This window comes from Megascapheus bottae, chromosome 15 (assembly GCF_031878675.1).
Source record: "Megascapheus bottae isolate mThoBot1 chromosome 15, mThoBot2.hap1, whole genome shotgun sequence".
Classification (NCBI taxonomy): Eukaryota; Metazoa; Chordata; class Mammalia; order Rodentia; family Geomyidae; genus Megascapheus; species Megascapheus bottae.
The window spans coordinates 21,874,034-21,897,486 of record NC_143523.1 but is presented as its reverse complement, the minus strand read 5'-3'; the positions used below and the strand labels follow the sequence as shown (position 1 = coordinate 21,897,486).

The 23,453-nt window shown below is 47.8% G+C and overlaps 2 long non-coding RNA genes across 2 annotated transcripts; one reads left to right on the top strand and one right to left on the bottom strand.

Moving 5' to 3' along the window:
• Positions 1-3,006: 3,006 nt before the first annotated feature.
• Positions 3,007-22,921, bottom strand: LOC150053927 (uncharacterized). The gene is made up of 5 exons (XR_016537909.1): positions 22,835-22,921; positions 19,670-19,795; positions 6,816-7,106; positions 5,141-5,299; positions 3,007-4,200 (listed from the first exon to the last, which is right to left on the bottom strand). It is a non-coding gene; the product is annotated as an uncharacterized LOC150053927 (long non-coding RNA).
• LOC150053928 (uncharacterized) lies at positions 5,570-12,190 on the top strand. The gene is made up of 3 exons (XR_016537908.1): positions 5,570-5,757; positions 7,111-7,235; positions 11,523-12,190. It is a non-coding gene; the product is annotated as an uncharacterized LOC150053928 (long non-coding RNA).
• Positions 22,922-23,453: the final 532 nt, after the last annotated feature.

The window sequence follows — 23,453 nt, the reverse complement described above, 5'->3', positions numbered from 1 at the left end:
CCAGGCCCTTAGTTTAAGCCCCAGCACTGGTCAAAAAAGAAAAAAAAAGAAAAAAGGACTCTACCGGACATGTAACTGTAGAACATGACCTTTATAATCACAATATGTTTTTTTTTTTAATTTGGAACTAGAGCTGTAGCTCAAGTGGTAGAGTGCTAGCTTTCAGCACAAAAGCTCAAGGACAGCCAGGCTCACACCTGAAATCCTAGCTACTCAGGAGGCTGAGATCTGAGGATCTCAGTTTGAAGCCTGCTGAGGAAGAAAAGCTCCCATAAGACTGTTATCTCCAATTAACCATTCAAAAACCAGAAGTGGCCCTGTGGCTCAAGTGTTAGAGTGCTAGGCTTGAACACAAAGAGGCCCAGGGACAGTGCCCAGGCCCTGAGTTCAAGCCCCATAACTGACAAAAAAAGAAAAAAAGAAAGAAAGAAAAGTTCAAGACAACACCCAGGTCCTGAGTTCAATGCCCTGGATGAGCAAAAACAAACATAAAAGCGAACTGATGCTTGAAAACGTTCAGTAACATTCAAAGTTACACAACAAGACCAGATGCAGTGGCTCATACCTGAAATCCCAGCTACCTGGGACATCAAGGTTAGAAAAATCATAGTCTGAGACCTGCTCAGGCAAAATGTCTAAGACCGTATCTGAAAAATAACATAAAGCAAATTGTCTGGAGGGATGGCTCAAATGGTGGAATGCTTCCAAGTACAAGGCCCCGAGTTCAAACTGCCAAAACCACACACACACACACACACACACACACACACACACACACACACACACACATTCCCTCTTAGCTTCTTCTCTCCTATTCCACTGTCACTGCTGTCACTGAGCTGGCCATCCTGCCTGTGTGCTTGCTTTACTCCTAACCCCCTTGCTTACCCCCATTCGGAGGATTCATTGTGAACAGGCAAAGTGCCTCTCTAGGCTCCCAGAGCACAAAGACTTTGTGCTTGGCGCTGCAGCTCCTCACTTCTGAGACTCCAGTTGCTTTATTGATATTAACTTAACCCCCGCACACACCACCACTTCCCTACCCTCCCTGGCCCGTCTGACGGGCAGAAATCTGCTGCCTGGGCACCACCCTGACCTCTCTCTTCCTCTTTCATTATCCACTGTGGGCACTAGGGAGCCAGCACCAAAATTAAAACAATAACTAAGCCCGAAGCGGACCCAGCATCCCCCACTCCCACCCCAAGGGAGGCAGAAAAAGGCCACCAAAAAAATACCTGGAGAGGAGAATAATCAATGGAAGTAGAAAGAAGAGGTGACCCACTCCTAGGCCAGCACCCTCCCACACCTGCTTTAACCCTTTTGTCCCCTGCAAAGTAAGCAGGATGCCCAAGCTCATCCTTCCTACCCCTCCTATAAAGAAGCAGAAGATTCAGGCAGCTGCTCAGCTGTTTTGGTGCTTTGGGATTTGAATAAACAAACTTGAGACAGTGAGTTTCCCAGCAATCCACACCCAAGGGCTAAGATACCCAGAAGTCCTGCCACAATAGGAAGTTTCTCTTTGGGCAAATTCTTGGAGAATTATTTCATCACTTACTTAGTGTCAGTATCAAATACTTGATAAAATACATTGCCTTATTTCATCTACACAGCATCCTGGCAAAAATAGTGGTTGTTAATCCCATTTTCCAGATGAGAAAACTGAGCTATTTAAGTTGTAACAGCTGCGAAATTAGACTTTGAACTAAAAAACCAGAGCCTACTGTTTACTAAGCAGTCCGCACAGATCTTCCTGATCTCCCTCCCTCCCTCGCTCCCTCCTTCCCTCTCTCCCTCCCCCTCTCTCTCTCCAGTCCTGGGGCATGAACTCAGGGCCTGAACACTGTCCTTGGGCTTTCCTCAAGGCTAATGCTCTACCAGTTGAGCCACAGCACCACTTCCACCTTTTTCTGTGACTGTGGTACCGAGGAATCGAACCCCAGTATTCGTGCATGCTAGGCAAGCACTCTACAACTAAGCCAAACTTCCAGCCCCATAGATTTCTCTTGAGAGTTAATTAAATGAATAGAGCCAGCGTAGACCCAGCAAGATATGCTCTGGTCCTCCAGTTCCCAGTCTACAGACCGGGGACTGCCTTGACCTGTGTGATCTCATCTCAAAGCCAGCCAGCCAGCCAAGGAAAGAAGATAGGAGGCCAGGCCAGTTCTAGCATCACTGAGACCAGCAGAGGGGGCTGCTGTAGCTAAGGTCAAGTGGTAGGCGACAGAAGAGTAGAGAGGTTGGTCCTAGGAAAGCGAAAGTGCGGATCATCTGGTGATGCGGGGCCGCCCTCCTGGACTCTAGGGGCCAGAAGCTCCATCAGTGAGTACCTCCCCAGGAAGAGAAGACTGAGAGGCAATGAACGTTCCTATGAGCGAGTTCTGTGGAGATAACTGCTCTGCCCATCCTCAGGGTTGCACCTTCCCTCAGCCCACCTAGAAAGAGGCTATCTGGCTATCTATACTAGATTTCACATACACTCCTGCAAGCCCCTTTCCTACTGCACCTCCCCCCTGCCCTAGCCCCAAATTCTAGGCTCTCAGGGGACTTCTCTCCACTCCATTATCTTATCTCAGGTATGAACAAGTCCTTGTTCACCTTATTTCTGCACTGTAATAGAAAGTTGACAGAGAAATGAGAAGAGCCAGCGCTTCCAGGTATCATGGTCAAGGACTTCACCTACACACAACACAACAGTTTTAAGAGGTAGATAAGGCCTGTTCTACAGATGGAGGAAAGGAGGACCTGAGAACTCATAAGCTCAAGCTGGGAAATGGTACAGCTGGGATTTGAATTCCAGGCAGTAGGCTCTTATGTAACACCATTTTCCAAAGAGGAAAAAAGAAAAAGTTTGGAGTCGCTCAATTCTTTATTCTCTATGGACATTCTTGCCCATCACTGCATTCCTATACCATAAGGCTTAGGTAATGTGGGACATCCATAAATATATGTAAATATAAACATACATATCATATCATACATATATACACCAAATAAACTAAGACGAGTCAAAGCCTCCCAGGACTGCCTACTACATCCTCTGACAGGGAAGATGAGATACTTTCCCTTGCCTTGACCTTGATGGTATGCTAAACTCAGCTATACTGATTACTGGCCAGAGGTGGGCTGAACAATGCTACAGCGAGGTCTGGTGAGATCCTTTGGCCTTTCCAAAACCTTCCCATCTTCTCATGGGATTCCTTAGACCCGGTGGGTTTGTGCTGGCACTGCAACTGGATCACAGAACCCCCAAAATGCTTGCTTCCTTTCCCCCCTCCAAGACTAGTGAACTGTCACGACAGCCCCTTCCCTCATGTGACTCTGGCTACCCCGGTGCCCAGTCCTGCCTGTCATCCTGCAGCATGTTTGTGATTAGAGCCAAGTGTGCCTTTCAGAAGCTTGCTTCGCTTATTCTGCAGCCTGGTTTCAAGTTGTCTGAGTGCCAGGAGCCCCTCCCTCTATTGCACACCTCCCTGGCCCCCAGCTGACCAAAGACTTTCTTTTGCCACCCTCTCAACACAAATCCTCTATTGTTGCTGTTCCTGATATAAGAGTTTCCTCCAAATCCCCACACTGCCTCCTGTGACCCACTTAGAATCTTAACTCTCAGGACCTAAAATAGAAAGCACTCAGCTCAAGCTTTTACACTTCCCTCTACCGCTAAATAAAGGTTGCATCTTAAGCAAAAGAACAAACAAACAAACAAACAAACATAACCACCAACTAACCCTAATAGTTACCTAGCAATTTAGACAGGGTAACCATTTATTTGCCCAGATCCCCCACCCCATTTCTCACCTACCCCCCAGGCTGTGTCAATGCATTTTAGGGGGTTGTCTCTTGAGGCACAGGACTTGTTGTGTGGCTGTACACTGTGTTTTCCCCCTCCTTGGAAAAAACTCCTAAGAGATTGCTTGCCCAGGACTCATCTGCAGTCTGGGACATTGATTGGGACCCATTGATAGCTGATTGTTTTCACACGTGACTCAGAGTCACATTCCTCTAATCTCCATCCTTCTGCGACTTTGCATGACAAGAAGCCGCCTCAGCGGGGAGAGGGTCATTCACCTCTGACCAGGATATAATTGGAAAAAGAAGGTCATTGCCGTCTTTGCTTCTGGGGCAGATCAACTTCGTTCCATTTGTGTCACAAGCTCTTGCCAGCATACACACTCTCAATGACATGGAGACAATGGCCGTGCCCTACAATGGAACCCACAGAGATGTGCTCAATGTGACACAAACACACCAGGGGACTTGCACTCACTCTCATCAGGACAGGCATGTATAATGACACACACACACACACTCACACACAATAAGTGCTCTGTATGAATGCTGATGACCTTAATGACACAGGGAAATGCAAACCGAGTGACACCCACATACAGAAGATGCACAGAGATGGATAAAGCAATGCATACACAATGACATGAATACCTGACATTTGCACATAATAACATAAAAGCACTTCTACGAGGGCAAACACCACAACCAACGTAGGGGGAAATGCAATAGTGATGTCCTTCTTTAGGCATGGCCCAAGTGGGAATGTATCAGAATTACCAGGGGAAGTTAGACAAAGTGCATGTTTCCAGGATGTCTGTTGGCACATACACATCCCTTATATAGAAGTTATGTGGGTAAAGACGTCTATGTTGAAAAGTCCCTTCAAGTAATTCTGACAAGAAGTGCGGTTGACAATCACTGAACTGCCACCATCAGTCTCTCCTGGGTGGCAGAACTTGCTGGCAAGAGTTCTAGGCCTGTATTTTATTTTCTTACTCGGTTTAGAGGTTTAGAAAGGGACAGACTGCTAGCTGAGAAATGGATACATCAGCGGGAGATCACCCATTCACCAGAGTTAAAGACTTAAAATTGGGCATTGACCCCCAGTGACCTTGGCTGGCCTCCTTAGCTGTCCTCACAGACCGGGATGTCCGAATACCACACTGCCCTCGAAGCTGCCCCTGCCACAGCGGCCCCGGTGTTTCCCAGAACGCTGGTCAGCCCTAGGCCCCTCCAGCCCTGGGAAGAGTCAGAAGGTTCTTCTATTTGCGTTGGGCACTGGAGAACCGCCCTGTGCCCACCCCTGCCACGCAGGAGAGCCCCCGGGGGAGGTCAGAAGGCTCTGCTGGGGTACCAGGTGTTGGAGGCGACAGGTCACTGGAATCCCAAGGATGAGGCGGAGATCCCGGTGGAGAGCACAGGGTCCCGCCGCCCCCTGGCGGCTCAGTAGCACAGTGGAGGTTGGAGAAGCGGTGGCTGTGGGGTCGGGTGCTCCGGGACCGGGTCCTCTCTCCTAGGATTAAGGGGGGGAGGATGCTGAAGAACGCCCCCGCCAGACGGCCCAGTCCTGGCCCTTCCCTTGGTGTTCTCTCCATCCCTTTCCCCGTTCTTTCTCTGCTCCTCCTCCCCTCCCTATTTTCTCCCTCGCCCCCTCCCCTGCCCTCCTCTCCCCCCCCACATTCCTTCCTGCGGTCCTCCGCCCCCGCCCCCACCCCCGCGGGGCAGCGCCTGGGTGCGCCTGCTTGGCAGTTAGCCCATTAGATCTCCTACTATTGATCCGCTTCTGAGTCGAAGCTGACAGCGCCTCCCCCCATCTCCCCTTGTCCCCGTTCCCGACGCCCCTTTCTCTCCCCCTCCCTTCCTTCCCGCCCTCCCTCCCTCCATCTCCAAGCAGCCCTCGCCTCCCCCCCCCCGTCCCCCCCAACCCGGGCCGGCGCTGAAGTCTCGCCCTCACGAAGGACAAGAACAAATGTAATTAAAGCGAGCGGCGAGGGGGGTGCGCCCCGACCAGCACTAGCGTGAGCGGGGGGTCCCAGCGGCCCGCGCTCGGCCCACCACCTCCCTCCTCCCTCCCCCTCCCCACCCCCCGGAGCGGGAGCATTTGGGTTGAGCGGCGCCTGTCCTATAAATCCACATATAATTCTCGCCTTTCCTGTTCAGCTAAGGAAAATAAACGTGTAAGGCTGTTTCTGGGAGCCCAGCTCAGGGACCGCTCTAAATTCTCCTCTTATTGAGTCGGGGCTGGAAATCATTCAGCTCGGCGGCGCGCCCCAGGACCCCCCTCCCCACCCCGTCCCCCGACCCCCCCCCGCGCCCGCGCCCTCACCCGCGCCCGCGCCCGCCGCGCGCACGCACGCGCGCGCTCGGAAGGCAGGCGCTGGGTATATAAATATCTCCAGCTCTCCCCATAGCCGAGCAGATTTATTCCGCTGCCAAGCCTGCAGAAAATTGACTTGTTCATGGAGGCGGCTATTGACACATCACCGGGGGGAGGGTTAGAGGAGAAAGCAGTGGAGCCGGCGCCCCTCCATTATACGTTAATGTAATCAGCAGTGTGCGAAATGACTGCGCGGAAAATAGCATCACTGACATTTATATTAGAGGATATTGATGGCAGGAGCTGTGACCGCATCACTCTGCCTCCCGTTTCCACGGATTGACACAGGAGCCTCTTGTTGGCTCCATCCACGCTTGCCTCCCCTCCCCCTCCCCCCTTCCCGCCCTCTCCTCCCTTTCTCCATCCACTCACGCTTCTCTCCAGCTCTCTCCCTCCTCTCTCCCATCTCTTCCCTCCCTATTCACTCTTCCAAAGATTCCTTTTCCAAATAATCCTTGAACACCTACTAGGCGCCACGTGTAAGGGTCTTTCCCAGGGTGCTTCTGCCTAGGTTTCTTCCTCTCCTCCGGGATCGTGCCCTTGCCCTCTTCCCCGCCCCCCCTCCCCTGTGCTGCTTTCCCCTCCCCCTGCTTTAGCTCGTGGCTGGACGATTGCTGTCACAGCAGATAGATAATTGAAAAATGGGCCTCACCTTTGCAGCCAGCAGGAGGGGTTCAGGCGGTAACCGCCAGGGTTACCTACTCCATCTCAGGCCCAGGCTCCAAAGAGATTCAGAGGAAATTGGATTTTGCATGGGTGTTTTATTCGGGCAGAGGCTTTAGTGTATATAAATACAGGCGAGGATGTCTCGGCGGCAAGGTTGAGTGAGGCGAGACGATCCCAATCTCGCCTGGGGCAGGGAGGCTCAGGGGAAGGAAGCAGGCAGTCTCTGGGCTCAACTCCTGGTCCCAAACCTGAACATCCGTGCATTCTTCCTCATCATCTAGGATTGAAAGAGGTTAATGACTCTCAACAGCTCCTCAAAAGCAGTTTGGGGGAACAGAAGTGTGGTTGTCAAGGGCTTGAAAAAAGAAGGCAATAGATTGGAGAAGTCTGAGTGCTCACTCTTTCAGTAAGTATTTACTGAACCTTTACCTCTGAGATCTCATGTTTGAGGCACAGGAACAAGCAGATTAGGCGTGGCTGCTGCTTTCAAGGACAATCTGTTTGGGGAATGACATAGGAGTGGGGTTCAAGCTAGGGAGAAGGAAAGGGAAAGGTAGGTTTAGTTGGTGCTAAGATACTTCCTCTAGGATGTGACTGGTAAGAAAGCTTATGTGAAAGAATGGGAAATGGGAGGAAGAATTGTTCCCAGAACAAAATATTGGCAAGGAATCCTGGGGAGTGTCTCTGGATAGTTGGGATTTTAGAGCATCCAAGACCAAGGTAAAACCTTTTACCAGATAAAAGATGGGAAGAAGATTCCTGTGAAGAGGCTTTTGGGGTAGACCTCAGCAGAAGGACCATGGCAGATAGGGACATCAGAATAGGGAGGTAGGTGGTGGGTGTGGGGAGTATATTCATGCAAAAATCACACAGCACATGAGGCATGGTTCAAATGGCACATCAATACATAAGTGCTTACCTATATACATATAAGCGGATATGCATACATAAAACACGTCAACAGGAAGCAAGACAAAAATCGATGCTGTGGGATTTGTTCAGTGGTAGAAACATTTGCCCAGCAGCACGGGCAAAACCCTGGGCTCAGTCTCTAGCACTATAAAACAAAATGAAAATGAAAGAAAAAGGAGAGAGGGGGAGAGGGAGGGAGATCAAGTCAGGTGCTTGTGGCTCATACCTATCATCTCAGCTACTGAGAAGGCTGAGGTCTAAAAAATGTCATCCAAAGTCAGCCTGGGCAGACAAATCCATGATACTCTTTTATTATTTTTTATTTTTTTGTCTGTCATGGGGCTCAGTAGAGCAAGCAAAATGAGTAAACATGAGGTCCCAGTGCTGGCCAATAAATTAAACTTAAAAAAAATAAAAATAAAAGCCAGGCAATGTAATCCTAGCTGCCCAGGAGGCTGAGATCTAAGGAGGCCATGGTTCAACATGCTACGTGACTGGAGTTTGGCCTAGTGGTAGAGAGTTTGCCTAGCATGCATGAAGACCAGGGTTTGATTCCTTGATACCACATACATAGAAAGTGCTAGTAGAGCTCTAGCCTTGAGAAAGCCCAAGACAATGCTCAGGCCCTGAGTTCAAGCTCCAGGACTGGCAAAAAAAAAAAAAAAAAAAAGCCAGACAGGGCAGGAAAGCCTGTGAGATCCTTATTTCCAATTAAGCACCCAAACATCTGCCATTGGAGCTGTAGCTCGTGTTAGCCTTGAGCAAAAGAGCTTAGGGACAACACCCAGACCCTGAGTTCAAGCCCCAAGACCAGCACAAAAAAAAAAAGAAGAAGAAGAAAAGAAAGAAAGAATAGAGAAACAATTCTCCTGTTTATCATAAGAAGGCCTCCATGTCAGTGTTGGGCAAGGTCTTTTCTGTGCCTCATCTGATGTGTGATTAGGGTCTATGTGTCTGACAGTTACAGCCCATATAATTTCCATTCCTTTAAAACAGAGCTCTTGAGCTGGGAATGTGACTTAATGATAGAATGCTCACTTAGCATGCATGAAGCCCAGGGTTCAATTCCTCATTACCATATATACAGAAAAGGCTGGAAGTGGTGCTGTGGCTCAAGTGGCAGAGTGCTACCTTAAGCAAAAGAAAGGCCAGGCCCTGAGTTCAAGCCCTAAGACTGGCAAAAATAAAAATTAATAAATATAAACAAAAATAAAAGAGAGCTCATGAGCCATCATGGCTGAAGAACTGGAATTGGGGTAGTGGACCTAGGTTCAGACTGCCCACTGAAGGAGCAAAGGGTCCTTCTGAGCACAAAATAGTCAACAGCTGCCATATTTAGCCATACCACTGAAAGCTGGACTATTCCTCCCCCAGAGTAACAAACACTCCAAAGTCCCCCATCCTCTGCCACATTGTTTCACAGTTACATCATCAGCTTTGGAGAGGACAGGTGCTAGATAGATCCTAGTCATCCTTCCAGCTGCCCCCATGCATCCCAAGCGCTCCCAGATGGCACCCTGGGAACTGCAGTCCAGCTGTAGGATTGGAGTAAGCTTGGGTAACTGGATTCCCTTCCAAAACTCTCCCTGTCTAACCCCCATCAGCATCTTCCCTCTTGCCTATAGATCACATTCGTCCTGACAGCCCACTGGAAAAGGAGCCTGTTCCCAGCTGTCAGGGAGCAAGGCCACTCCCACCTGCCTTAGGTACCTTTGCCTGCCCTATACCTCTGCCCTCAAAAACTCCAGGAACATATGTTGTCACACTTTACATACCAGATCCAGTGCACTATCCCTCCCCCCCCTCTCTCTCGACTTACTTCTTCTAGCTTAGGATGCAGCTATGATTTTAATATTTGTGTCACTCCAAAAATCCATGCTGAAACTTCACCCTCAGTGAAATAATATCAGGAGATGAAACCTTTAGGAGATGGCTGGGTCATGAAGGCCCTACCAATACGACTAATACCTTTGTACAAAGATGTGGTGGGGGGGTCTTAGATATGTGACTCAGTTGGTAGAGTGCTAGCCAATGAGTGAAATAGTCAGGTACCAAGTTTGAGTCCCAGTCTTGGACCTCAGAAAAAAAACTTGAGAAGTCTATATCTTCCTTGTACCATACAAGGACACAGCAAGAGATGCCATCGAAGGAGCAGACAAGGAGTCTTTACCAAACCAGGCACTGGTGGTTCATATCTATAGTCCTAGCTTCTCAGGAGGATGAGATCTAAGGATCTCAGTTTGAAGCCAGCTCGGGCACACAAATCTAAAACACTCTTTTTTTTTTTTTTTTTTTTTTTTTGCCAGTCCTGGGCCTCAGCTTGGGGCCTGAGCACTGTCCTTGGACTTTCTCAAGGCTAGAGCTCTACCACTTGAGCCTCAGCACCACTTCCGGCTTTTTTCTATGTATGTGATACCGAGGAATCGAACCCGGGTCTTCATGCATGCTAGGCAAGCACTTTAACCACTAGGCCAAACTCCCGGCCGTAAAACACTCTTATCTCCCATTAACCAGCCAAAAGCTGAGTGTAGAAATGTGGCTCAAATGGTAGAGTGTTAGCTTTAAGGAGAAAAGCTAAGCAAGAATGAGAAGCCCTGAGTTCAATTCCAACATGCAAGCACACACACACACACACACACACACACACACACACACACACACACACACACACACGCATGCACAGCCTTTACCAGATACCAAATCATCTTGATCCTCCTAACCTCAGAAATGTGGGGACTAAATGCCTATTGTTTGAATGGATCCAACCTGCAGTGTTTTGTTATGACATTGGTATAGACTAAATCCTCTTGAATAGGCTGGTGATAAGACTATGAATGTACGTGTACCAGGGCATGTGCACGGGTATGTCAGTTGGGCATTACTTACCCCTGGAACACCACTTATGGAGTACCCTTGATATATCTTGCAATCCAAATTAGCAAATTGACATTTTTAAAGAAAGAAATAAAAAGAGTATATAGGGAAGTAGCTCCCCACAGGAGGAAAGGTGACCCTCCTTCCTCCAGGCTTTGTGAAGACAGAGCTATTCATCCGGGATCATCGGTCCAGTAAGCCAATGACATGAAAGAGGGGAGGTTGGAGGCAACAGAACCACCACACAAGGCTCAACCATTCACCAAGACTGTCCGTTTTCTCTCACTAGGGGAGATGTGAGATCTCCTGACTGGAGCTAGGGCTCAAATCAGAATAGGCCTTTGAAGATGATAACCTATTTCTAGGGCACAAAGGAAGCTGTCAGGAGCTGAAAGGTTTACAGAGGTCTAAATGGAGATCATGCTGTGTGGCATGATTAATCAGCTAACCTCTCTGGGCTTCATATTCCTCCTCTGTAAAATAAGTGCAGGACTGCCAATTTCCGTTTTAATTTCTATGACTATGTAGTGAGTAACGATAGCCTGTCATTCATGAAAGGAGGAATTTCAAAGCTGAAGATGTAGACTCTTGGAAGAGGGATGAAGAGAGGTAATTGTGATACCAACGGGGCCTGAAATTTCTCAGGGGATATTCATTGTTGTGCTTAGCAGAAATCAGCTTAGCCCTAAAGCAGAGAAAATACAAGAACAGATTGGGTGCCAGCTAATTTGTCTCCCGATGAATCTGACCAGGATCCAATTTGTAAAACACAGTGTTGATGGGTGGAAATTCCAAGTAGCCAGGCAGCTATCAACGAATCAGAATGACAGATACTTTATGCACTTTTGTATGCTGTGCTTTTGCAAAGAATGGATAGGAAATGAAGGTCTTTGCTTTTTTTCTCTAGGTTCTTAGTGAGGTTTCCTACTTGAGATTTATTAGCAATACTTTGTGTATGAGAAAAGAGTGATCCGCGTGCCCCTAGTGGCAGAAACTGACGGCTGAAAAGAAGTAGCACCTCCTTGAAGATTTCTGCTAGAGGAACTAGAGACAAAGTACGAACTTGGTGGAGAAAGACAGTGGAGGACGCCGAGTGAAATGGAGACTGCCCACCCGATCTTCATTTGGCAAGATGGAATAGATCAGGTCACCAGACAAACCTGGAGCAGAAAGCTGCCTTGGACGATATTCCCCAGAAAGAAAAGACTAGAAGCCCAGAGCATAGACAGCCAGAAGCCAGCAGGCGGGGGAAGAGAGGTAAGGAACAAGGAGGAAACATATCCCTTCCCACGGATGTGCCTTGGCCTCTGATCAGGCAAAGATCTTCTTGTCTTGTCCCAAGCCCCTGCATCTGCCACCTTGTTTACCTCGTGGCTATTTATAGTCACAGGCTCCAAGTCTGGCATGGAACTCTGCGATTTATATGACTATAAACGTCCAAAGGACACCAAGAGCTGGCAGGGGATAGAGACAGAGGCATTCCTAAGGCCAAAATGCCCACCCTCCCACGTTGGCTGACCTTAAATCCTACCAAAGGGTAAGAGGTCATAAATAGGCCCAGGCAAATAAAAAATGAACAAGAAGCCACATTCTACTCCCTGCCCTTGATTCTTTCTACCTTATGCTTTTCCAATTTAGAACTTGGAGCAAGCTAGAGAAGATCGCTTTAGTCTGATCACCACCACCCATTGAACACATACACACACACACACACACACACACACACACACTTTGAGAGAGAATAGGAAAACTCACTGTGGCAGTATGGGTTTCAATAGGGAATGATTGAATTTAGGAGAGTGGAAAAGTACACCCATTTTTGGGGGGCGGTGGGAAATAGGGTTAAGCTGCCCAGGCCCCACATGCCCCATGCACTGGAGAGTGGAAAGAAAGAAAAATAATCTGAATAAGCATGCCTGGCCCCTGATTTCCCTATAGGGGTGATACCTGTGCAGGCCCACTGTGACCTCAGAACTCAGCCTGGTTCCCCACTCATGGGATTCTGCTAGAGCAGCTCCTTGCCCACATCCTGCTCTTTTGAGGCAGCTTTGCTTAGCCTCTAGCTGACCTCCTGCTTTTCAATCCATCACCCTCTTTAAGGTCTCTTGCTCTCCTGCTCCCATACGCTTCCTGTCTTTCAGCGGATTGTCTTAAACACTCTCTATCCTACCCCCTCAACACTGATCTCCATCCTATAATTTGTTAGGTGAGATGTATGCTGGATACAACTCAGCTTAGTGTGTGTGTGTCTGTGTCTGTGTGTCTGTGTTGTATAATCAGAGTAATGGAAGAAGAGAGACCTAGAATAACTTTCTCCTTGACTGTTTTCCTATTTGTCCATGGACCATGTCTGCTGGACTGAATCTGAGGACTAGGCACAAAGTATCTCACGTCGTTTCAGTCCACATTACCCCTTAGTCACTCCTAGCTCCTTTTTTTTTTTTTTTTTTTGGTCTTCTAGGAGGTAGGCAGAGTTGGAGTCAGGGGTTGCCCAGCTTCAATCTTTTGGTGGGATGAGGGGAGAAAGGATCTAGAAGACAGTGACCTTCTAGCCAACATAAACTCCCACCTGGGCATGGGCTTGGCTGATATGGGTGGTAAGCCTAGGTAAAGCCATACTTCCTGTAAAGGAGGAGGGCACCAGGAATGGACTGCCTTAGGCCAACATCTCTTATGCCAGCTCGGCCCATTCTCAAGGCTGATGCTACCAATGTATTTTAAGGAAGAGAGACAGGGAGGAAATAGAGATCCCACATTCCAGATTCCCTTTTTGCTCAATTATTAAGAGCACTTTTTATCTAGTACCATGTCTGAGGGTGGGCTGGGACTATCAGGAAAATGAACTAGAATCTGTGGTGATTATGTCAACTAGACTGGGCAATGGCATACCCATATAGCTGGTCATATTTATTTCCAGTATGTCTATAAGAGTGCCTAGAGATTAACACTTGAATCAGTAGATCTAGAAGGAAGGTCTATTCTCACCAATGTGTATAGGCATCATCCAATCTATGGAAAGCCTAAGTAAAAGGAAAAGGCAGAGGAAAGGTGGATTTGCTCTCTCTGTTTTAGCCTAGACCAAACCACCAGCTGTCCTGAGCTCCCAGCTCACAGATAACAGATTATAGGACCTCTCAGCCCCCATAATCAGTGAGCCAATCCTTCAAAATAAATCTATATCTGTATCTATTTCTGTATCTATTTAGATAGCCTATTAGTTCTATATCTCTGGAAAACCCTGATGAATACGGTGTCAGAATCTAGAGATAAGCCATTGGCTTATGCCTGTAATCCAGCTTGTCAGGACACTAAGTGGATCTTGGGTTTAGACCATCCAGAACAGTTCTCTATACTCCATCTCCAAGATAACCAGAGAAAAGCAGAACTGGAGGCATGACTCAAGTGGTAAATTGCCAGCCTGGTTGAGTTTAAACGCCAGTACTGCCCCAAACTAGACAAAATTGTGAGAAGAAATCCACAAGCTAGATGGGGTGGGGAGAAGGAAGAGGAGCTAGAATGAGGGGGAAGCTGCCCTCTCCAGAGGGAGGCAGCAGAGGACCATAGGAATTGCCCCATCTACCTCTGAATAGTTCAGTTCCCTTCATATCTTCTGTCCACTGGGGAATCCATACGGAGAGAATCACCCAGTTGGAAGCTTTTAGAGTTTTATATTTCATAAAGAGGGGAAAGCTAGCCTGTTTTATTTTATCCTTATCACCAGCCCCTCTGTTCACTCCTAAACAAGAGCATCTCTCCTTCATAGCTAGAGTTTAGAAAACACTGTCTGCTCTCTGTTTTCTTTGTTTTTGGTTGGTCACGGGGCTTGAACTCTGGTCCTGGGTGCTGTCCCTGAGGTCTTCAGCTCGAGTCTAGCACTCTACCACTTTGAGCCACAGCACTACTTTTGGTTTTCTGGTGGTGAATTGAAGATAAGTCTCACCAACTTCCCTGCCCTGCCTGGCTTTGAAGGGCGACCCTCAGAGCTCAGCCTTCTGAGTAGCTAGGATTATGGGCATGAGCTACAGGCCCCTGGAACCTCACATTCTTCAACCTCCTCAAATCCTTAGATCTCCTTGAGGCCCATAACCCAGCCTTGTCACCATACCAGAGAGATACCCAGTTGCCAAGTTGCTGTCCCGTGCCCATTGTCCCACAATCTCACTAGATAGCATCTGATTTCCAATCCTTCTTAGGGAATTTCAAGTGACACTTGAACAGATGTCTCCTTTCCCCCACTCGCACATAGGAACTCAGTAGATCAGTCTGGCCCTGGAGGTAGCCTATGCTTCCCAGGGAGAAAGTCCTGTGTTAGGAGTTAAGCACAGGGGAACAGCAACCTGGAAGAGATCTGATGTGTGACCTTGAATGACAAGAATCCCCAATGCCTCAGCCTAGACATATTCTCCTCCCTATCTCACTTTAAGACGTGAACCTTCAAGGCCACTTGGCCTACCACATATTTTACAGATAGGGAAAGGAAGACTCAGGGAGGACGGAAGTCTCTGGATTCCTGACTCTATCACCATCAGGTGGCCTTACGCTCAGCTCCCAATTTGGCTTCCTTCCTTCCATAGAACAGCATGCTGATCTGCCTATCTGCCCCAGGACTTCTTCCCAGATTAACCTCTCCCATCCCAATTTTTGCTGTACTTGGCTCCTTCCATACTTGCTCCATCAAAGAATCTGGTTGGGACACCTCCTTTTTCCTTCCTATCCAGCCTGAGATTTCTTAGGGGCTTCCTTTGCAACTTGTGTCACTGTCTTCGTACTACAATATCTTTCTCCTTCTACCTGCTTCCTTCCCTTCCTCGTGTCTCCCTCCCCCTCCCCCAGACAGAGCCCTAGAACTGCTGAGATGAATCTTTGAAGCTTCATGGTTCTTCTCTGTGATCCTGGTAATTGAGTTGTGCTCCTTGGTTGTGAAGTGAGGGGGGAGAGGGCAGTGGCCGCCTGTGGGTTTGGTCCTTTCCCAGCTGCGATGCAGGAGAGGGTGAGGAGGAGAATGGCAGGATGCTAGCTCTTCCCCTGCCCTGCCGCCTTCTTCAGCTCTTCGTCTCCCCCTCTCCCCCTCCCTGCTTCATCTCTAGCACAAATCACATGGTGACAGCCCCATCCAACCTTTGGGGAAGGGTTTGTAAATGTGTCTTCCTTAGCTCCGATCTCCAAATTGTTCCTTTTATTGCATTTGTCACGGTGAAGATTAAAGTCCCTGGGTGGCCTGCACCACAAATCACGGGAGCCTGCTCAGGAAACGGCTGCAGGTTGGGAATGGATGGAGGGATATGGGTCTGTGACAAGGTGTGCATGCATGTGCACGCACACTCACAAACACACTCCCATGTGTGGTGGGGACCTATACTTAGGAAAAGAAAGATGTGCCCCTGGTGTTGTCATTCTGAGCCACTGGCCTCCTCTGTCGAACTGCCAGGATCCTACTGCCCATCTTCTGGGCTGGGGATGGAGCTCAGTTGTAGAGCCCTTGCTTAGCACACAAGAGGTTTTAGGTTTGATCCTCAGTACCACGAAACACAGAAGAGGAGGAGCCTCTTCAATTCTGCAGTGGGCATCTCTATCTACATGCAGCCCTCTGTCTCTTCCAAAGGCAGGGCTGAAAGCTTACTATTTGTGTCAGAGATAAGTCAAATATCCATCTGGCTCTATGGCTGTATTGATCCCTAGAGCTCACCCTGCCTGCACACAGAATGGGTCAAGGGTAGTTCAGGTTCAAAGCCCTCAAAGATTCCCATCAGGGCCACAGAGACACAGATGACCTTTCCATGCCCCCCACCCCCACATCCTGACTTTATTTGTTTCTGCATCCTGGGACAAAACTGGGTGCAGGGGGCACACAGCCAAGACACAGCTGAGGAGCCAAGAGGACAAAAGCTCTCTTGTATACATGCACTGAAAAACAGTCCCTTCCCTACTCTTCTGAGGTGGGCTTCCTGCCTGTCCCTCATGCACATTCATAACATTCAAATTTATGCTGTAATCTCTGCCGCTCCATATGTATGAGCCTTTGATGGGTGTTTGGGTTTATGGGATGCACCCAGCCCTCCGTTCCCTCACCCGCCCACCGCCTCCAACCACTGCAAAGACGCTCGTACATAATTGACATCGGCAGATTCTTTCATTATACAAGATTTAGCATCTGCTCGGGGATCGCTCGCTCCTCACTCACTATAGATGACTTTTCCCTGCGTTTCCTATTATCAATTCAAATTAGCCCCATTTCCCCACCCGACCAGGGCTGCGTTTACACTTGACAGTGAGGAAACAGCAAGGCTATAATGGGCTTCTCAATTATTTAGGCCCAGTTAGGCCAAGACCCACAAGGCCTCAACAGGGGAGTATGTTGCAGTGGGGGTCACCCATGGGGAAATATACGGTTATAACTATTGGGCCTTTCTACAACCCTCCACACTCTCATTTTCCACTTTGGGGACCCACATCTGGGTCCCCAAGGGCTGAGACAGTCCATTTCTGTCTCCTCCCCATATTTGCCCCACAAAAGTACCTAATGGACTACTAGAAAACAAAACAAAACAAACAAACAAACAAAAAAACCAAAGAAGCTTCATTAGCACCAGACAGACTTTGTCTCTTCCCTTAAGATATAGAGATATCTCTGTGACATAAGAGATGGTGCCCTAGGATATCAAAGGTCATGAAATTGATTGAAATCAAATCAAGCTCCAGAGACACAGGAAGAGAGAGAAAGACAGATGCTGAAATGGAGAAATGCTGAGAGGGACTTGGGGAAGTCACAGCAAAGCAGAAAGGCTGGGGTAAGGCCCTTCCTCAGACCACAAGGGCTGAGCAGAACTGTAATTAGGTCAGTACTGGCCACCCGCTGGTCTGACTAGTCCAAGCCCAGCCTTCTGTAATAACTCCTGGGCCTAGTGGTAATTCAGGACTCACAGGCTCTCCTGAGCCCTCTAAACAGCCCCAAGTACAGGGACAGGAGCTCCAAATGAGCACAGGCCCCAAACTCAAGATTCCAGCCAGCTCTCAGCTGTTTCAAGCAGATTCAGGCAGCTAGCTCAGCTCCTTGAGAAGCCCCATGTCCCACCAACCACTCTCCCCTCTCCTCTCCAGCCCATATCAGTTTCCAAGGGCAGTGATGGGGGAGGTGGCAGGCAGGGGTCCAGGCAGCTCAGGGATTAGAGGTGTCTTTCCCAGGCACTGCTTGTGCAAAATCAAAGAATTCCTCTGCTTGATTGGATTTACCCTTAGTCACAGGCGTGTGGGACCTTCTTTCCCTCAGCAACAGCTGGAAACAGCCCTAAATATGATTAATTAACACTGTAAAAAGCCCCGGACACAATTAAGATTTGTGTGTGTGTGTGTGTGTGTGTGTGTGTGTGTGTGTGTGTGTTTTGGGGGAGGGGAGGGGGCATAGTAAGAGGTGGGTAGAATACCTACCCAGCCACCTATAGGGCCCTCTAGGGAATGAAAAGACATTTCCCCAGAGACATTTCTTTGACATCTTTCCCAGCAGGAGTCATTTTATCCAGTTTCCAGCTTTTGACAGATTGGCCCCTTCCAGATTGGCATCACTGGGTTGTTTTCCGCTCTCTCTTCTCTGATTAGGGGGGTTCACTCTGGGGCAGGTGCCTCATCTCTCGTTTCTCCACCACAAGTGGAATGTTCTCTGCCAAATCTAAATTCCTGTGACAGAGTCACCCTAGGGACCACCCCTGATATGGTGCTCACACAGTCCAAATGAGACGTAAAATATGAATCTCCAAAAAATCTAAATACCTGAGTCCTTGAACTCTCCTCTATACCTGTAAAGAGAAGAGGAAGCCAGGTGTCGCTGACTTACTCCTTAGAGCCTCTACTTAGTGACTAGCATAAACATCAGGGGTTCCACAGAAGCTCCCGTAATCTCTGGGTCCTAGAAAAAGTCCTTGCTAGGCCATCTCTGTGATTCTCCTGCCTCCTGACAATAATACCTTCTTTTCCTGGGAGACAAAGGTCCTGGTCAAAGTTTGAAGATTGGCACGTTATGATCACCTTATTCTGTCTGTGTGTGCTGGTCTGGAGCTTGAATTCAGGGCTTGAGCACTGTCCCTGAGCTTTTTTGCTCAACGTTAGCACCCTACCACTTGAGCTACAGCTCCACTTCCAGCTTTCTGATGGTAATTGAAGATTAAGTCTAAGATTACGATTAAGTCTGTTTCAGAAGTAGCTGGAAAGGAGGGTGTGGTGGTATACAACTATAATCCTGGCACTCAAGAGGTATAGACAGGAGGATTCAGAGTTGGAGGGCAGCCTGGACTTGTGTTTAAAAACAAAACAGGGGGCCAGGAGTTTGGCCTAGTGGTAGAGTGCTTGCCTAGCATGCATGAAGACCCGGCTTCAATTCCTCCGTACCACATACATAGAAAAAAGCCAGAAGTGGTGCTGAGGCTCAAGTGGTAGAGCTCTAGCCTTGAGAAAGTCTAAGGACAGTGCTCAGGCCCTGAGTTCAAGCCTAGGACTGGCCAAAAAAAACCAAAACCAAAAACAAAAAACAAGGGCCAGGAGTTTGGCCTAGTGGTAGAGTGCTTGCCTAGCATGCACAAAGACCTGGGTTCGATTCCTCGGTATGAGATACATAGAAAAAAGCCAGAAGTGGTGCTGTGGCTCAAGTGGTAGAGCTCTAGCCTTGAGAAAGTCCAAGGACAGTGCTCAGGCCCTGAGTTCAAGGCCCGGACTGGCAAACAACAACAACAACAACAACAACAACAAAAAGAAAATAGTTTGACCTAGTGGGAAAAGTGCTTGCCTAACATGCACGAATACCCGGGTTTGATTTCTCAGTACCACATACGTAGAAAAAGCTGGAAGTTGTGCTGTGTCTCAAGAGGTAGAGCTCTAGCCTTGAGAAAAGCCCAAGGACAGTGTTTAGGCCCAGAGTTTAAGCCCCAGGACTGACCTAAAACATAAACAAGCAAAACAACCCCAAAAACCACCAAAAGATAACAATAGAGTAAAATGCAATACAGTGGGCCTATTCTTGATATTTGTTTTGTTCTTTCAATTAGCCTCCCAGAACTCTCAGCCAACCTTGTAAGGTCAGGCCTCCACCAGGGAGGATTCCATACGAAGACCAAATTTGTCCCGAGTATGACCCCAACAGGCAATGGCTGCTAGGAATCTTGATATGGCTCTTTTATTTGACTTTCCAAAAGTCTAGAGATGGGAAAAGAAGAAAGGATGAGTTAGAGGGAGTATAAAAGAATCAACATTTATTGAATTTTTTTTTTAATTTTGTGCCAGTTAACAGACTGCCCTATTCCCCAATCCCCAGTGGTGGGCTGGAACCTAGATTTATGCTAGGCAAGCATTCTTCCACTGAACTACACTCCCATCCCAGATGAGGCATTTTACATAGTATAGCTCATTAAATGTTTACAGTCATCCAGTGAGGTAGGTATTATTATGTCAGAGTGTCCCAAGTTCTAGTAGGTTAAAAGCTGCTTCAAAGCAACATAGCTATTAAATGGTGAATTTAAATCAGAGGCATTGCTCTCCTCAGTAAATTCATGCAAAAATCAATAAGAAGGGTTGCTAGATTTAATAAATAAAACAAAAATACAAGATGTTTACTTAAAAGCCGAGCATGGTGGCTCATGCCTGTAATACTGGCTACTCAGGAGGCTGAGATCTGAGGATCAAGGTTCAAAATCAGCCCAGGCACAAAAGGACCTGCGACTCTTATCTCCAATTAACCTCTAGAAAAACCGGGAAGTAGGGCTTGAGCTCAGAGACAAAGCCTAGACCAAGGGGTAGGTAGCCTTGAGCTGAATAAAGAGCTCAGGGACAGCGCCCAGTCTGAGTTCAAGCCCTATGACCCATGACCCACAAAAAAAAAAAAATGCTTATTTAAACTTTAAGTTCAGATAAAGGAATCGGTTGTAGGGGCCGGGAGTTTGGCCTAGTGGTTAAAGTGCTTGCCTAGCATGCATGAAGGCCCGGGTTCGATTCCTCGGTACCACATATATAGAAAAAAGCCGGAAGTGGTGCTGAGGCTCAAGTGGTAGAGCTCTAGCCTTGAGAAAGTCCAAGGACAGTGCTCAGGCCCTGAGCTCAAGCCCAGGACTGGCAAAAAAAAAAAAAAAAAAAAAAAAGGATCAGTTGTAGAAAAAGATAAATATATCCTGCATGATATACTTGTACTAAAAATTTACATTTGGTTAGGAGCTGGTGGCTCATATTTGTAATCCTAATTACTGAAGAGGCTAAGAGTTGAGGATCCAGTTTCAAAGCCAACCCCTTACAGACAAAACATACATTAGGCCAACACACGTTCAACAATCCTAGCTACTCAGGAAGCTGAGACCTGAGGATCGCTGTTTGAAGCCAGCTAGGGTAGGAATAGCCATGAAACTCTTCCAATTAACTACCAGAAAAAGCCAGACGTGGTGTTGACTCATGTGCCTTGAGTAAAAAGGAGCTCGGGGACAATGTCCAGGCCCAGAGTTCAAGCCCCAGGATGGTAGAAAATAAAAATAAATAATTACACATACACATTTCATTTATCGGAAATTCAAATTCAGATAGTCTTATACGTCTAGGGTGGAGTCATAGCCAGACATAGCGCTTCCATCCTCCTAAGATGAGAAAAATACCCAAATAAGAGATGCTGGGAGCTTCATTAAATCACTCAAGTTGTCCCTGAAGCCCCTTTCTCCCTTCCTGAATGAGGTCAGGGTGGGAGTGGGAGTCTAGGTGCAAATCTTCACCAGTTCCCCACCTTCCAAGTCCTACACTGAGAAAACCAGGTCGCTGGCTTAGCAGGGATCCTGAAAAACAATTGTAAAATTAAAATTGGAAATGAAAACGATCAAGCAGTGGTCATGAAAACAATTAAAACACCCAGACCTTGCTTGTACTGATGAATTCCACAGTGTAGAGGGGGATGGGGTCAAGAGCAAAACTTATTTTAGGACTGTTTTTTGTTTTTTTCTGGTCAGGTATAGGGCTTGAACTTAGAATGTGGGCACTGTCCCTAAACTTTATTTGCTCAAGAACAGTGCTCTACCACTTTGAGCCACAGCCTCACTCCCAGTTTTCTGGTGGCTAATTAACCGGAAGTAGGAATCTCACAGACTTTCTGGCCTGGGCTGGTTATAAACGACAATCCTCAGAACTTGGCTTCATGTGTAGCTAGAAATACAGGCATGCGGTACTAGTGCAAGGCCAAGGTTAGGACTTCTGAAGTCAGCCCAGACCTACCTTTGGGGCCATAGCTCCAGCATCTTTTCCTTAGGGAGGGCCAGACTCAGGAGGCTGGAGAATAGGGGGTTCTCGGGGTGGGGGCAGCTCCTTGTTTATCCCTTAAGCCCTAAACTCAGGCCTAACTACTTTAGGCCACCAGCCCTGACTACTCTGTTTGCCTTCTTCCATTTTCATCCTCAAGCTCTGTTCTGCTCCACCCCAGGCTCCAGTGCCTGTTAGGGTGGTGTCTGTTCAGGCTTTTGCTCCCATTGGGCTCCCATTGGGCTCCCATTCTCACTCCCAGCCCAGTTGCTCTGCTTGCTTGGGGCATCTCCCTACTGAAGAATTATGTTGCATAAAGCAGCCTCCACCATCTTGAACTGGCAGTGAACTTTGCTTTCTACATATAAATACAGATAGCAATCACACCCCAATCAGCGCTGAGGCTTCAGGGCATCATCTCAGCAACTCTAACTTTCCCATTACGATAATGTGATTTTCACTCAGTCTATAATATCACCAGCCATGAATAAAGCAACTGGCTCTTTCTGCCTCCCTCCTCCCCCTCCCTTTCTCTGCCTCTTTCTTCCTCTTTTTTTTTTTCTCCCTCACTGCCTCCTCCTTATCTCTCTGCTCAACCCCTCCCGGTAACAGTCTCCATCTCTATCTCTGCAACTCTGAACATATCCATCTTCCTCTTCTACTGTGTCTCTCCCTCAACCTCTGGGACTCACATTCCTAAATACTAATGGCGGAGATTTGCTGTGCCCCCAGGGTTCCTTTAAGTTCTGCTCCCCAGCTCTGCCATCATCTGCCTTTGCCTGAAGGTGAGAGTCTGCTGGATGGGTGTTGGGGGGTGGCCTGCTAAGCATCTGGAGAAGGTGAGGAAATGGGAAGGGGAGGGGAGATATGAATTGGCTTTGCCCCCCTCTTTCTCTCTCTTCTCTCCTCTTTCCTCTCTCCTCTCCTCTGTTCCCTTAGGTAACAGGACAGCTCTCTGCAAGGACTTACATCACAAATGTCAAAGCAGGAAATCCAGGAACCCAAGGATCCAGCTAGGGTGATCGGAAACATTTCTGCTTAGGGGAAGGTCCTGAGTGCCCTGACTTTCTGGATATTTGGGGCCCCAAGCCCAGTCAGGTTCCAAATGCTAGAGTATTATGAGCAAATGGAATTAATGGAAGGGTGCTCTAGAGAGGCCTGGGAAAAGGATGGGGAGACTAACTGGGTCTTTCAGGGTCTTTTCTGGGTCTAGCTCAGTCCAGAGTCTGGCACAACAGCCCAGGCTAGAACTGACTTTGGCAGGACATGATGACAAAAAGCCTGTACCTTGTCAATTCCTGGAGAAGGTTTCTCCTTCTTCTGTGGATCTCCCCCAGGTTCATAGTCATGCTGGTAGATGGGGTTTTGGTTTGGTCATTCATTTATCTATACGCCTCCACTGTAATTGTTTCAGTTGTTAGATTAGAGACCTGGAGAATCATTTCAACTTCTCTACCTCTCAATGCCATCATCCATTGAAAAGACTCAATAATAGTACCTACCCACTGAATAAAATAAAGTGCTTAACACAGAGCTTGGCACATTGTTACGTGTTCAATAAGTATTGAAGACTATTATTACTATGAGG